Source organism: Acomys minous, assembly GCF_964271855.1.
Source record: "Acomys minous genome assembly, chromosome: 3".
NCBI classification, from domain to species: Eukaryota; Metazoa; Chordata; class Mammalia; order Rodentia; family Muridae; genus Acomys; species Acomys minous.
In genome coordinates, this window is record NC_140485.1 from 38,656,364 (window position 1) to 38,671,736 (window position 15,373).

The 15,373-nt window shown below is 37.5% G+C and overlaps 1 protein-coding gene across 1 annotated transcript in view; it reads left to right on the forward strand.

The window, feature by feature from the left end:
• METTL15 (methyltransferase 15, mitochondrial 12S rRNA N4-cytidine) overlaps positions 1–15,373 on the forward strand; it is a gene marked incomplete at its 5' end in the record, with an annotated part of 168,032 nt that overhangs the window by 7,438 nt on the left and 145,221 nt on the right. The gene's annotated exons all lie outside the window — the stretch shown is intronic.

The window sequence follows — 15,373 nt, forward strand, 5'->3', positions numbered from 1 at the left end:
GCATGTGGCTATAAGCACCAAGGCAGAGTGTTGAACACATTAGGTAATGTTCTTTCACCAAGATATGACCACAGCCCTACCTTTTTCTTTTTTTTTAATACAGAATTGTTCATGGTATGGGTATACTGTGTTTTGTTTAGTGATTTGTCTTTGGATCCATTTATGTTATCAACTATTTTGCTTTTATCATGGATAGGAGTTTTATAAACATTTGTGCTCCGGTTTTACTTGACCATATGATTTCAATCTTCTTATGTGTCTACTCATAGATAGAATGCTCTCATGGTTGACAGCTTAGTATCTGAGAAATTATTTACCTGATTTGATTAGTTCTACCAAATCACAGTTGGAATTTCTAAAGTAAAGAGATTTGTGTAGCTAAGTATTGGAGGCTGAACATTCAGTTACATTGGCAGTTAGTATAGTACGGACTTCCTTGTCTGTATCACATGGTGATGCATAGCATCGTGGAAATCACATGTAGGAGAAAGAGAGACTGGATGGTGAAGTCAGAAGCTAGACCACCAGGAGAGGTTAGTCTTATTCATGGATAGCAATTCATGTAAGAAGTACATCATTTCCTTCTGAGAGCAGTCCCCTAATGACCCTAACCCTCCTACCTACAATTACTATATATTACTACAACAGAGAACAAGCTCCCAATATATGAACCCTTGGAAAATAAATCAGAGCCTAGTGCATTCTTTCTTTCTTTCTTTCTTTCTCTCTCTCTCTCTCTCTCTCTCTCTCTCTTTGTAGTCCATTTTTTTTCAATGAATGCATTTCAAGACTCAGAATGCTTGTAAACCTGGATAGCGTGAATATATACTATATATGTAGTGTTTATACTTAGTATTCTTATTATAGACTTTAGCAACGTCAGCAATCAAGTTTTTTCCTTATTAAGTCATGATTTTTTTTTCACTTCTTTTGCTTAATTCTCTTACTTCCCTTTGGTAAGTCTGAATTGCCAGTATCACAATTCTTGCATTTACAGGCCATCAGATGTTTCTTAATCTGCAGCACAGATAATGAAGGCACCTGAAAAACAACTGACAATAGGTAGCACATATTACTGTGGATGCACTGTACAGAAAGATAATTCATGTCTTAGGTGGGAAGCGAAGAGTAGGCTGGCATAAAGGTTCCTCGTTCTACTTAGTGGCTGGGCAGTTTAAAACTTATGAATCATTGACATCTGGAAAAACTTTTTGTGTGACTGAAATTATGGAAAGTGAAATGGTAGATACAGGAAGACTGATGTGTGTGTGTGTGTGTGTGTTTGTGTGTGTGTGTGTATGTCTTTGTGAATGCATATGCATATAGTGTAGGGGAGTAAGGGTAGGAGAGAGAGGGACAGTGTGAATGGCAGAGGAAGACAAGGAGGGAGGAAGGAAGGTGGAGGAGAGACAGAGATATTAAAGAATTGGCATATGACAATTACAGAATCCTTTATCCATAAGGGTGTCAGATAGGCTATAGACAGGGAAGTACTGCTTGAGTACCAAAGAACTGTACCAATTCTTAATTTAGTGGAGATTACTTTTTGTTTTATTAACTTTTTTCTCTCATATTTTGGAACTTATTTGCTTTGCTTAGAGCCTGCCAATTTAAATATTACTATTTTTCTAAAATCACCTCATAGAAAGTTCTAGACTAATATTTGATCACATTTTGGAGACTTTGATTTGATTATATTGATATATGAAATTAATTATCATCCCTATCTTACTAAAAATTTCATTGGCAAGATCAAATAAAATTTTATACAAAATACTTTAAAGTTATAAGGAGATTACACAAATGTTAGACAATATAATATTCAAAAAGAAAAAATATAACCTTTGATAATTTTTTACTTTCAATATAGACAAAAAGCTTTCATTCTAAAATTTCTTCAAATACCAGCTTATAGTACTGATAATATTTTTTATGTATTGACTTCAGAAATGACATATTATATATTATATCACACAATATAATATGTTTGTATATTATAAGTTGGTTCTTTCACTTTAAAAGTCATTCTTATGTCTGGGGGGGGGTGGCTTAATCCATTCATTTCAGGACTTGGGAGAGAGAGCCAGGTGAATCTCTATGAGTTTGAGGCCAGGACAATAATAACCATAATAATAAAAGGAAAAAATCACACATTGCTTCTTCTGGTATATGGGAGACATGTTGATTAATGCTAAGAGCAAGGATTCTGGAATTACACCTGGCTTGGGCAATACATGAACAAGCACCCGGAATTCTTGTACTAGTTTTTTCCTACAGATTTTGTTTGAGTTGGATCAAGTAAACTAGATTGATTAGATGTTGTTCATTTACCTGTGAGAGCGAGTATATATGTGAGAGCGAGTATATATTTCTTTCATCATAAAAATATTTCTTGCCTCATCATAGGTTATTAATAGGATTTATCTGGTCTTTTCAAATAGGTTTATGTGTGTAAAGCCTTTAGGTGAATGCTGTCATATAGTAAGAACTCTAAATATATGTAAATGTAGATTTAAATATATTCAAAAAAGGGGGAACCTTCTGTTGAATAAAACTTCATCAAATGAAATTTTGTTCATTTCATGTAGAGATGGATAATGGAAAGATAACAAAACCCATGCTAAAGTACAATTTATGCATCATCTTAGCCAAAGCAGTGGGAAGTGATTTTAAATATACTTATGGTATATTGAAATACACATTTTGTGTTATGCACACATATTTACAAGGGGAAAGTTCAAGGTGGGGACTGTATGTGAGTGGCTTCTAATGATTTCTGTACCTTAACAATGAAAGTACATTTTGTCAATTTGCTGAACTCTCCTGGGAGTACCTAACATTTATTTTGTACTTACCCACAGAGTAGAAAAAGAAACCCTACTGACTCCCCTATTAAATCTGTACTGTATTTTCTTTTTCTGAAGCCAAGTGGAACAAATGTAGGTGATTCTACAACTTGACCCAACACTGTTGTTTCGTTCTGTTCAGGTTCTTGGGAAATATGTAATCCTGGTAATTTTGACATTTCCATTGTTCTGATTTGTTTGATATTCCAGGAACTTTTAATAGAAAGTTTAATTTTATGAATGTTATTTCTGAAAATTTTCAAGTTAGGCATATATAGAGATAATGTTATTTTTACCTTTCAGCTGTCTGCAGGCAGCTTATTCACTGTTCCCTTAATCCTCAAGTAATAAAGAACTGGTGGCAGGATTTGGACAGGAAAGGTCTTCATTTCATCCCGAATCCATTATTTGCTCCTCTCCTTCCTGTGCCTTTTCCCCAAACCATTTTACTTTGCAAACTGTGAGTCATGCATTCACTTATACCTTGCACCCACTTAATTATTATTTTCTACATTCTCTTCAATGGTGAATTTAGAGATGAAACTTTTGATCATACAAGAACTTATTAAAAAATCACCTAGTTCTAAATGAAGTCTAGGGGAATGTTACACTTACATCCTTTTATTTAATGTTTAAAAGCAACTGACCTAAAGAAGCTACTGATTTAAAAAATTTGCTCAGAATTGTAGCTAGCTTTGCAAATACAATGAATATATTTAAGAGTTTGAATTTTAAGGAAAAGAACTCCTTGTCTTTCATGGCTTAGGTGGTTCAGAAAAGCTAAATGACTCACAATTTTCTTTCATGTTTACTCTTGTCTGTTTTAAATATTCATTTATTGGACTCTGGGTGTAAATCTCAGGGTGTGGTACTTTCTAGGTAGGCACTCTCCCCACTGCTTTTTATAAGAATATATTTTTCTTGTTTCAGAAATGTACTATTGTAGACTACATTGAATTATTTTCATTATTCAAAATGTGGAATTACTATTATCTTCCCTACCTTATGAGATCATAGGAATCTAGAGGCTATTAGGGAGTTATAAGCCTGTGCATTAGTAGTGTTAGTTTGGATTGACACTTGCGGCTTCGGTCAGAGTGATAAGTTACAAGGGAAATGGTCAGGGTGCTGAGAAGATAGATTTTTCAAATGCATGTTTCATTTCCTAATAGGCTGTTAAGCTATGCAATGATCAGTAGACCAATGTAATAAACAGAGTGAGCCTCTCCATAGTCTAGTTCCTTCTTAGTAGCTTCATCAGCCTGGGATGAAGCCTTAAACATTGAGCTTACTGGGAGATGCTTCATGTCTAAACCATAGCACTTTCCTGGCACAGTGAGCTCTGTGGAGTCTTGGACAAGTGTGTCTTGGTTGCTGTCACATATCCTGTGCTGAGTCCAAGGATTGCTACGTAATGCTTTCACAACTGATGTTTATGTGGATGGATAAAGTCAATGCCGGGAACAAATGTGAGGCAGTAAGAAGAACAATAACCTTTCATGCTAAGGTAGCTTGTCTGGCTTTTATAGAATTTCAGCTTTTGTGTGTCATGTTTGTCTGGTCAAATAACCAGGGGAAATCAGGGGAGGAAACACAACAAGGCCACCTGAAGTGACAAGAATAGGTTGTGGTAGCCCATTAAGAATGCAAGATTCTTTTCCATTTGTCCTTTTGCAGCAAGTCTCCTTGTGGGCCCCATAATATGGGGAGTAGGGATTACTTCTGACGTGGACTCTGGCCCCCCCATATTGATCACATCTTCCTGGCAGGGCATCCTTGCCAGGCCTCAAAGGCAGAGGATACAGGCAGTCCAGATGGGACTTGATAGGCTGAGGTCAGATGTTAGAAGAGGAAAGCTCCCCTTTCTGAGAACTAGGGGAGGGAGGGAGAGGGTATGTGGGAGAAAGGGTGGGACAGGGAAGCGACAAGGGAGGGGGCTATGATCAGGTTGTAAAATGACCAAATTAAAAATAAAAAAATTAAAAAGAACGCAAGGTTCAATGGTAAATATTTTTGCAATTTTAATATGTTAAACTTTAATCGTAATTTTTATAATGACTGGATTTGCTAAAGTTAATGGTGCTGACTTTGGTACTTTTTCATTTCATTGATATGTACATGAGCTCACACATGCAAGACCGTGGACAGGACTGAACACTAGACATCATTTTCTCTGTCAGGTAGCCACTCTCCCATTCACATGAACCAAGGACCATTATTCTTTCCTGAAATTGTATTCCTCTTCTTGTAGTATATTTAAGATTAGTAGCAATCTTTTATTTCAAAAAATCTTCCATTTTAAATGGACAATAAAGAGAAAAATGATAGATTGTTTTCCTTCTTCAGTTGCTGAAGGCTATGACAGCAAGCTGGAGCTTGTTTTGTTCAACGCTGTGTTCTTCAAATTCTTAGTTCTTGGAAGACAAGGCCAGTAGTGCAAGCTGGCCCAGGACTGCACTTCCAGTTTTGTTAGAAAGCTAAGATTTCAGGTAGAACAAATTATCAAGAGGTAGTGGTTTTATTTCTTTAAAAGTAGGTGCAGGTCCTCTGGGGGCATTTTCTTTCTTATGGCATTCTACCATGAAGAATGTTTTTGTCTAAAAATATCATGTAGCACATTAAGTGTCCTTTGTACTGAATTGTTTTCCAAGTGTGAGGTTTCTAATGCTGTGCAGGTAGATGTTTAACTTCTGGCTCTAGCAATAGGAGTTGGCTGTGACTTTCTAAGAACAACTCTGAGTTTTGAGTTTGCAGATATTTATGCTGTTCCTGTTCCCCATTTCAAATTGACTGCCTGGCGTCATGGTGGGTGCGTTTGTCTGTCTGTCTGTCTTTAGTTTTATATCCACTGTCATCCAGTCATTCAGCACAGGGGTGTGTTCTCAGTTTGAACTTCCACTTCTTTTTCCCTGCATCCTTTGGGGAATATCTTGATAATGTTTCAAAATATGGGTTTGTTAGTTTAACCTTTTTCAAGTGTGTTGGAAAAGCTAGTCATTATCTTCCCTTCCTTCCTTTTTAAAAAATCTGGTATTGCTGTATGTAGCCCAGGCTGGCCTCTAACTGTAGCTTAGGCTGGCATTGTAATCTTCTGACAAATCCTCCTAAGCCTGTAGGCATTAGCCTCTTCTTAGAACTTTGTCTATTTCAAAGTGAAGAAGTGGTTTACATTATATAATATTTATAGATTGCCATAATATTAAAAGCTCATTCAAATCAAGAATGATGTTTTCTATTTCTTTGTATTCCCAGTGCCTATAGAGTGCTTGACTTATATGGTAGGAGAGCAATAAATGTTTGAGTATAGTTGTAATGAAATTTGTGATGTTGATTTAACTTAATTGGCTTTCTTGTTTACACATTAGGATCCAAGGACAATGCTATCATTGGGTTTTATGTTCCACAATATTTTCTTTGTTTGTTCAATAAATTTAAGAAGAACTCCTTTCCTTCTGATACTACATTATAAAAGGGTTTCAAACATTATGATAGGCAGATTTGGGCCCAGGGGTCCTGCTTAAACTATGGCATCAGCCAAGGACAATACAGGCCATAAAACTTCAAACCCCTACCCAGATCTAGCCAATGGACAGGACATTCTCCACAGTTGAGTGGAGAGTGGGATATGACTTTCACACGTACTCTGGTGCCTTATATTTGACCACGTCCCCTGAATGGGGAGACCTGGTGGCACTCAGAGGAAGGACAGCAGGCTACCAAGAAGAGACTTGATACCCTATGAGCATATACAGGGGGAGGAAATCCCCCTCAGTCACAGTCATAGGGGAGGGGAGTAAGGGGAAAATGGGAGGGAGGGGGAATGGGAGGATACAAGGGATGGGATAACCATTGAGATGTAATATGAATAAATTAATAAAATAAAATTAAAAAGAAAAAGATTTAGAAAAAAAATAAAAGGGCTTCAAAACAGTGTTCATCTTGGACAGTAGATACAACTCTCTAGTAGTGTAGCTGTGTTGTACCTACAAGTCCTCAGCAGACACAAAGTCATGAGCCTGCCCTATAGTATAGTTAGCAATGGTCGGCCAGACTTGAGGATAGTGACATGGTTAAACAGAACACTTCAAAGACAAATTATCCTTTTGTAATAAACACTGTTCTCTCCATGTTGTTTTGTAGTTTCTGGAAATAGATAGTTGCTTTTTCATCATTTTTGAATATACAAGTAAAATGAATTTTTTCATTAATTTTACTTTTGTGGTTTTTATGTTATCATTATGAGTGTTTCTAAGGGTATATATATACACATACATACTTTGTTACCTGTTACTTGGTATATTAACAGCATTTTCAGGGATGCTTTATTGAGATGTGATAAATGTTGCAGGATATTTGATCACAATGTGAACTCTGTGATTGTGTTGTTTACTGGAAAAACCTATTTGTAGTTGTAGTGTGACTCAGTCATAGCACTTACCTCTAATCCAAGAGCTTTCTGCTTGAATAGGATTATCAACTATAGATCAAGAGGTGGAGCAACCAGCCTGTTGACAGGGAGTTAACATAGGATACAAAAACAGAGAACAAGAGGAAGTCAGGAGGACAGATAGAGCGACACATAGGAAGTAGAAGGGAGGAACATTCAGTTTGAGGGTACTTTTAAATTTATTTTTAGTTTATATATTCACTTTATATTTTGATTGTAGCACTCTCCCTCCTCTCCTCCTAGTCCCTCCCTCCCATTCTCTTCCCCCTCTCCTCTTGTTCTCAGAAAAGGGCAGCCCCCCTCAACCCCAGCACATCAAGTCTCATCAGGACTAAGCTCATTCTCATCTACTGAGGCCAGGCAAGGCAGCCAAATTAGGAGGAAGTGCTTGAAAGCAGGCAACAGAGTTCATGTCATAGACAGCACCAGCTCAGCTTACTAGGGGACCCACATCAAGGTCTAGCTGCTAGTCCATTGGTTACATATGTGGAGGAGGCCTAGGTGCAGTCCATGCAAGCTCTTTGGTTAGTGTTTCCATCTCTGTAAGCCCCCATGGGCCCATGTTAGTTGACTCTGTTGTCTTTTTATGGTGTTTTTGCCCTTTCTGGGTCCTTTTATCCTTCCCTCTTGTTCTTCCACAGGATTCCTTGAGCTCTGCCTAATGAGTGGCTGTCAGTCTTATCATCTGATTTGGTCAGCTGTTAGGGGGCAGGTGCTGTCATCTCAGAGGACAATTATGCTGTAAACATAGTAGAGCATCCTTAATGGTGACAGGAATTAGTTGTCTTTCGTGGGGTGGGTCTCAGATTGGAGCTATATATTGATTAGTCATCCCCTCAGTGTCTACACATCTTTGTCTCTGCAGATCTTGCTGGCAGGGTAAATTTTGGGTTGAAGGTTTTGTAGGTGGATTGATGTTCCCCTCCCTTCACAATAGGTCCTGCCTGGCTAGAAGGTAGCTTCCTCAGTCTCCATGTCCCCCACTGTCTACAGTTAGCACAGTGTACTCCATGTCTTATTGATGGATATCTTTGTTCTTTACAATTCTGGCAATTCTGTATAACATCATTGTACAGATTTCTATCTGGCCTTGTTTTTATTCTTTGGGGAAAATACCAGTAAAAGTGACCACTGAATTGTATAGCAAAAATACACTTGGGTTCATAAGAAACAGTTCCATTCCCTTCCACTATGACTATCTCTGTGCATTTCCAAAGCATTGGAGTTCCTGATATTCTGTATCCTGTCAGCAGTTAGCACTTCAAATGCTTCTGTACAGTTTCATGTTGGCTCTGTTTCTTAAAAATTAGCCTTTATTATACAACCCAACTGTCCTATACAAGAGGGGGAAAAGGATTAAAGGGAAACAAGAATAAACCTTCCAATATCTGATCCACGGGATGGATCCCAGGTGTCTCTGGCCTGCATGCTAGTCTGGCCTGTAAACTGGTCTCCCCAAATGCACTGGATCCTGCTTCAAAAACTGTAGGCTTCTCTCTCCTCAGCCTATGTCTCTCTCAGGCTCTCTCAGGCTTGCAATGGCCAGTCTGGGTGAGGATCCCTTCCCCCATCGATGTTTGATTAGAAACACAATAGCCTGGCCTGCTTCCCTTTGTCCGCTTCCTGAATTTCAGACCCAAGATGCCTCCATCCAATCTATCAAGTGTATCCATGATGTTTCCAAGGGGCAAAGCCCGCCAAGATTGCTTTCACCTGGGACAAAGCTTACAATCCTTCCCCCAGTTTCATTCTGCTTTTACCTGATGACGTAGGGCGTAGGAACATCTGTTCACAGGTTTATTTATTTGTTGCCTATGTTTTATTTAAAGAGATGTACGCGGAGGTCTTCAGCTGTTCCCTTGCTGCATTTTAAGTGTGTCTTGCATGTTTTAGGGAACAGTCCATATAGGAACTAATTAGAAAATATTAGGTATTTCTAATGTAAAGTGGTTTTTTGTGTGGTAAGATGTGTCAATATAAGTTCATCATTTGTAATGAAATTAATGGAATTAATAATCTGTGTGGCTACTATTAGGGGTAGCTATATATTATGGGAACAGAGAATGTGTCCTTTCCTCCTAATTTTGCTATGAATACAAAATTGCTCTAAAAAATAAAAAAGGATTTCACAATCACTGGTCCAAACAGAACAAAAGATAGTGAGAAATGTGACCTCCTTCTATTTAAAAACAATATATATGCACTGAATTTTAATTAAGGACCATTCTGTTTCAGTAGAGATTTCCTAAGAAAATCGAAGTCCATTTTATATGGGAAGCCCATAGAAAAGAAGAAAGAAATGAGTGAGGTTGTTCTGTTCATAGACATTCATGTGAGTCATCCTGGGGACTGGTTACTGTCTTATGTAGGTCAGCACTAGATGCTGATCAATAGTCTAATCATAGCTCCTGCGCGAGGTTAGGTCTATTGGTCCTCTCCTCACCATTCTTCTGAGTTCCATATTGTTTTTGTGAAGAGTGGTAGGAAATGTACCTTGACCTTTTGAGTTTTCATAACATTTTACTTTCTTTTGCTGCCTTCTCATAAAACAACAACAACAACACTACTGGTCTTTAAGTAGTATGCTTAAAATGCTATTTTCTAATGAAAAAAGTTGCAGAGCCTTACAATAACTCATCTTGTTCCCTGGACCCTCTTATTCTTTTTCTTTTTCTTTACTTTTCTTTCTTTCTGTTTTGTGATTGAGTGCTAGTGACTTTCTCCTTTTGGTGAAGCAAATGCCATGCATTCATAGATTTTGTTTTGCTTGCTGAATGTTGTTTCAGAATGTATTTACATACATTTTGTAGCTACATAATTTATTTCTCATTCATAAAATTGTTTGTTTGCCTTAGTCTCCCATATTTGAAAAGTCATTGTACCTTATGCTAATTTAACCATTTATTTTTATCTGTGTACTGATTGTTTGCTGTGTGCTTTTTATATTTTATATATCTATTATTAAATTTCCAGAAAAAATCCTACATTTTTATCCACAATCTAAAGTGTGGATATTGAACATATTCATAAAGATGGAATACATTTTATTCAAGGTCAAGATATTCTGTGAAGACTATTATTAATAATAGTATAGTGTCATATACGATGATGCTATTGAAAAGCACATTTATATATCATTGTTTGTACTTTTCATTAGCACCACTTGCAGATCTATTTTGTAAAAATGAATATGAATTTTAGAAAGTAGATAAACCACCTCCTGTGCTTCTGTTCTGGAACTGTGTAGTAGTAAATGGTATCAGTTGAATTTCAGTACTTCTGTTTGATGTGACTGCATGGTGTACTGTTGTTTCCAGCTATGACTATTATTCCTTAAATTCTAAGGTCAGCCTATAGACTCTTCGGGGCCTGTGTGATATTCCTTAACCACTTAAGGCAATTTGATCTACTATATTCTCGTGAAGATCGTAGCAGCCTTGTGAACTGGTGAGAAGAGGGCTGTGCAGTTGTTTGAAGCACATTGTGCTCTTCCTGTTTCAACAGCCCTTCCATACAATTCTAGGCCTGCTTCAGTGGTCAGCTCATGGGACTTTTTAGGGTTTCACTCTAGATTGATCTCTCATAAGGAAACTTTTTATTTGTAATGACAGATTCGGATAAGAAACAGCTCAAAGAAAGTTATATAAGAACTAATAAATAGTACTGTAACGGATTGAGAAATGAAGATAAGAAGAGTGGCATGGCCAGGACCCTCTAAAAGGATGGCTTACAGTGTTATTAGTTCTTAGAGGAGAAAGCGACTTCATGAACTTCTGTTACCCTCTTTTCTCTTATTTTTCTTGTGCCTATCTATCATAGTCCTGGTCTTCTATTCCACCCTTTAAATAAATATCATTAATGTTTTCATATTTTGAATTATTCATATGAAACCAACATTTATTTTTTAGGAGAGAAGTGTGAGTTGTTTTTTTTTAAATTTATTCCATTTGATCAATGATAGAATAGAATCTTACTGAACAACTGGTAGAACACATACTTAGTTTTTATAAGGTCTGAAGTTTATATCAAAGCACCAAAGTAAATAAGTTAAACAATATATTTGACTACTTTTATGAGTGAAAATGAATCAACTTTGCTGGGAATCTACACTCTCTAATCTATCTATCTATCTACCTACCTACCTACATACATACTATGTATCTACTGATTTACCGACTTAGCTCGAGTGTTGTATGTTCATGAACTTATTGTGTAGCTAAGATAACTTTGACTTTCTGATCTTCTTACCTTCACTTCTAAAGTACTGGAACCACCGGTGTGTGCTATTATGCCAGGTTTATGTCCTTCTGGTGATTGCCCTAGGGCCTCATGCAAGCTAGGCAAATGCTTACCAATTTATTCAGATCCATGGCATACTTCCTAGGGAATTTATAACTTAAATGTAGACTGGAAATTTACAGAAGTTAGTAACTATAAGAAATATTTTATATTTTTAGTTTAGTAACATCACTTAGTAGTAGCTTTGCTAAAATTAAAGCTTCTTCTGAGGAACTTTTACTTAAAGGCATAAGTTGGAATTCAAAGGGGGGGAGTTGAGGTATTGAACACTGAATCCCCCAAGTCAGATGTTCATAGTATTTGGAGTTTGTGCTTCTGAAGGTAATTGGAATGAGATGGAATCAATGATAGCATTAGTGGCTTTATGAGAAAAGAAAGAGAACCATGCTAATATGCTTGCTATGTGTCACTATGGACTTGTGAATACTTCAGGTAATGTCCTTACTAATTAGAGTGTTCTGTAATTTTTATGGTAAACCTTTTTCTTGCTGCTGTTAACATTTCATCCCAAACTCCAAAATAACTGCTTTCTGCTCTAATATTTTCTGTTTTATCTTAAACCATATCTTTATGGTTTAAGCTAAGTCGGTAAAGTGATCTTAATTTATTTGAAAAAAGTTTTACCTTGCTATTATTTTATGTACATTGAGTATCACTAGGTCCATCTAATTTATTACCATTATTACTACTAAAGCTGAAAGGTTTATTTACATAAACACATACTACTGAAATTTCTCAGAGACCTCAGTCTACCACCTTCTTACACAGAAAGCTTCTCATTTCTGGTCCGTTATTTGAATTTTGGTGTACTTCTTTTTATGGACTTTCCCCCTTCATTGCTTTGGGCTGATGTTCATCTTGTTAGCTCATCATCTTTTCTGACCTTTCGTGGGCTTATCTGAATTAAGTGACTAGGAAGACTCACCTGAGTTATAAATGGGGTTTCCTAATTACATTTTTTTCTTAACAACTAGGTGAATTATATGTCATACCTAATAGGGAAGAAGGGAGGATCTCCTTGAATGAAAGCTTCCAGTGAAAGCTATTGGGAGCTTTTTCTTATGTTACAATCTTAATCCAGGCATAAAACCTTGATTTTATATTCATGTATTAATGATATTGCAAAGTTTAGATTAAAAATATATCAAGTAGAAATATAATTAACTCATTTTCTCTATAGATGAATGTGTGTTACTCCTTTTTATATATTTAAAAAAGTATTTAATTAATTTATTCATATTACATCTCAATTGTTACCCCATTCCTTGTATCCTCCCATTCCTCCCTCCCTCCCATTTTCCCCCTACTCCCCTCCCCTATGATTGTGACTGAGGGGGACCTCCTCCCCCTGTATATGCTCATAGGGTATCAGGTCTCTTCTTGGTAGCCTGCTATCCTTCCTCTGAGTGCCACCAGGCCTCCCCATCCAGGAGACATGGTCAAATATGGGGCACCAGAGTTCATGTGATAGTCAGTCACCACTCTCCACTCAACTGTGGAGAATGTACTGTCCATTGGCTAGATCTGGGTAGGGGTTGGAAGTTTACTGCATGTATTGTCCTTGGCTAGTGCCATAGTTTGAGCAGGGTCATTTTGGCCCAGATCTGCCCTTCATAATTTTCTTCTTGTAGGTTTTTAGGACCCTCTGGATCCTTATATTTCCCCATTCTCCCATGCTTCTCTCACTTAAATTCCCAATAGTATTTCCTCCCCTCTGTCCCACTTTCCTGGTAAGTGAAGACTTTCATGGGACATGCCCCTTGGGCTAGTGTCCAGATATAAGTGAGTATATACCATTTGACTCTTTCTGCTTCTGGGTTAACTCACTCATTATTATCATTTCTAGTTCAATCCATTTGTCCACAAATTTCACTTGTTGGATTCACTTTTTGGAAGTTTGGGTGTAGGTTTGGTGATGTAAAGGTCTAAGAGACTTTAAGGTTTACAAATCTAATAGGAGGTCCCTCAACTGCTGGGGCTCAGCTCTCATATGATACTTCTTTGTGGGACCTTGAGGGGAAAGGCTGGACCCATCTCTCTATGATTGAATAAATATGGAGGGAATAACTGGAACCAAAAAGATCTAACATTTAAGTAGAATACTGCTACGAAAAGACCCTGCACAAAGCTTAACCATCTATATCTAGAATTGATGGGGAAGTTGCCAGACAGTTGTTTGTGAATTCATACACTCTTTTGTATTAAAAAGCATGTCAGAGGGTCATGATGGTGCATGCCTTTAATTCCAGTATTCAGGGAGTCAGAGGAATGTGAATTGCTGTGAATTAGAGGCCAACCTGGTCTACAAAGTGAGTCTAGGACAGTCAAGGCTTCACAGAGAAACCCTGTCTTGAAAACAGACAAACAAATATCAAACAAACCACCTCAAAACAAAAACATGGCTATGACCAGGATATAAAGTGAATAAATAAGTAAATAAATAAATAAACAAACAAACAAAACAAAAAACAAAACCCCAAAAGCATGTCAGATAGTACTCAATAGGCTTGAGATGGAATCTTGCTTGAAGACAGGAATTTGACACCAACCTGGGTAGAACAGTGAGTCCTAGACCTAGTCTAAAATATACATTATATATATGTATATATATCTATACATATATAAACTATGTATATGCCATTTTGAAAACCATAATTTAGATAGTATGTGAGATGCATTACATTTCTTCTGGGCTTACAATTCAGTAGGTAAGAATGACCCATGTCTTCGTTTCTTTCCCCAGTGCTATGGTAATTACCCCGAAAAAAGCAACACAGTGGAGAAAAGGTGTATTTTGTTCAAAATTCCAGATTATAGCCTATCAACACAGGGCAATGAAGGAGGTAGGAACATGAAGGAGTTAGTTACTTTCTGTCCACAGAAACTAATGAACTCATCCATGGTAGCACTTAGTTCACAACTTTCTCATGGCGTCCAGTATCTCCATATGGAATGATGCCACCTACAATGGGTGGGTCTTCCCACCTGAATTTAACATTGTCACGATGATCTTCATTTTGGCCAGGGGCGTAGGTTGGCTTACTGCATGCATATCTTCCCCTCTCCCTCAGCTCCTCTAAAACCAGTCTTCCAGTCTTGTCTCCAGCTCTGTAGCAGACCAACTGTGGTAACCTCTCTTCTCCACCCTCTACCCACTTCTCCAGTGGACCAAGTAGATCATCATCTCTAAACTGTCTTCACTCCATTCATTGATTTATCTCAGCCCCCAACTCCAACATCCATTCTCTAAGAACCAGCAGGATACTCTGGCCAGCAAAGCAAGTATGCTACCTGCAGATCTTCACTCTCCCTCTGTTCTTCCAAGTCTAATCCTCCAGTCCGGCCCCCAGCTCTGTAACAGACCATCTGCTGCAGCCTTTCCTCACCCTCTGACCTCACTCCCAAGGAACTAAGCATATCTTTGTGGAATATACTGCTTTCTTCCCTTGCGGGGTCCTGCCATAGCCTTCTCATTCTTAGCCTATCTCTTCCCCATCTGTAAGTCCCTGCTTCCAATACCTAGAAACACATTTTACCTGAACATCCAATGCTAAAGCCTATTAGAATCCCAGAAGAATTATCTACCAAGCCACAATCACAACAGTCTCCCAAGAACCAGAGAGGAAAACAAAAAACAAAAAACACCATTTACCAAAGACAAGACTAGATATCTGTACCTAGAATTACAGTCTTCTAAAACCCAGATGTTTAGATGCTATCCTAAAAACACAATAGCAACTAGGACAACTGCACTAAAGCTCAGTAACCCTGACTATTGCAA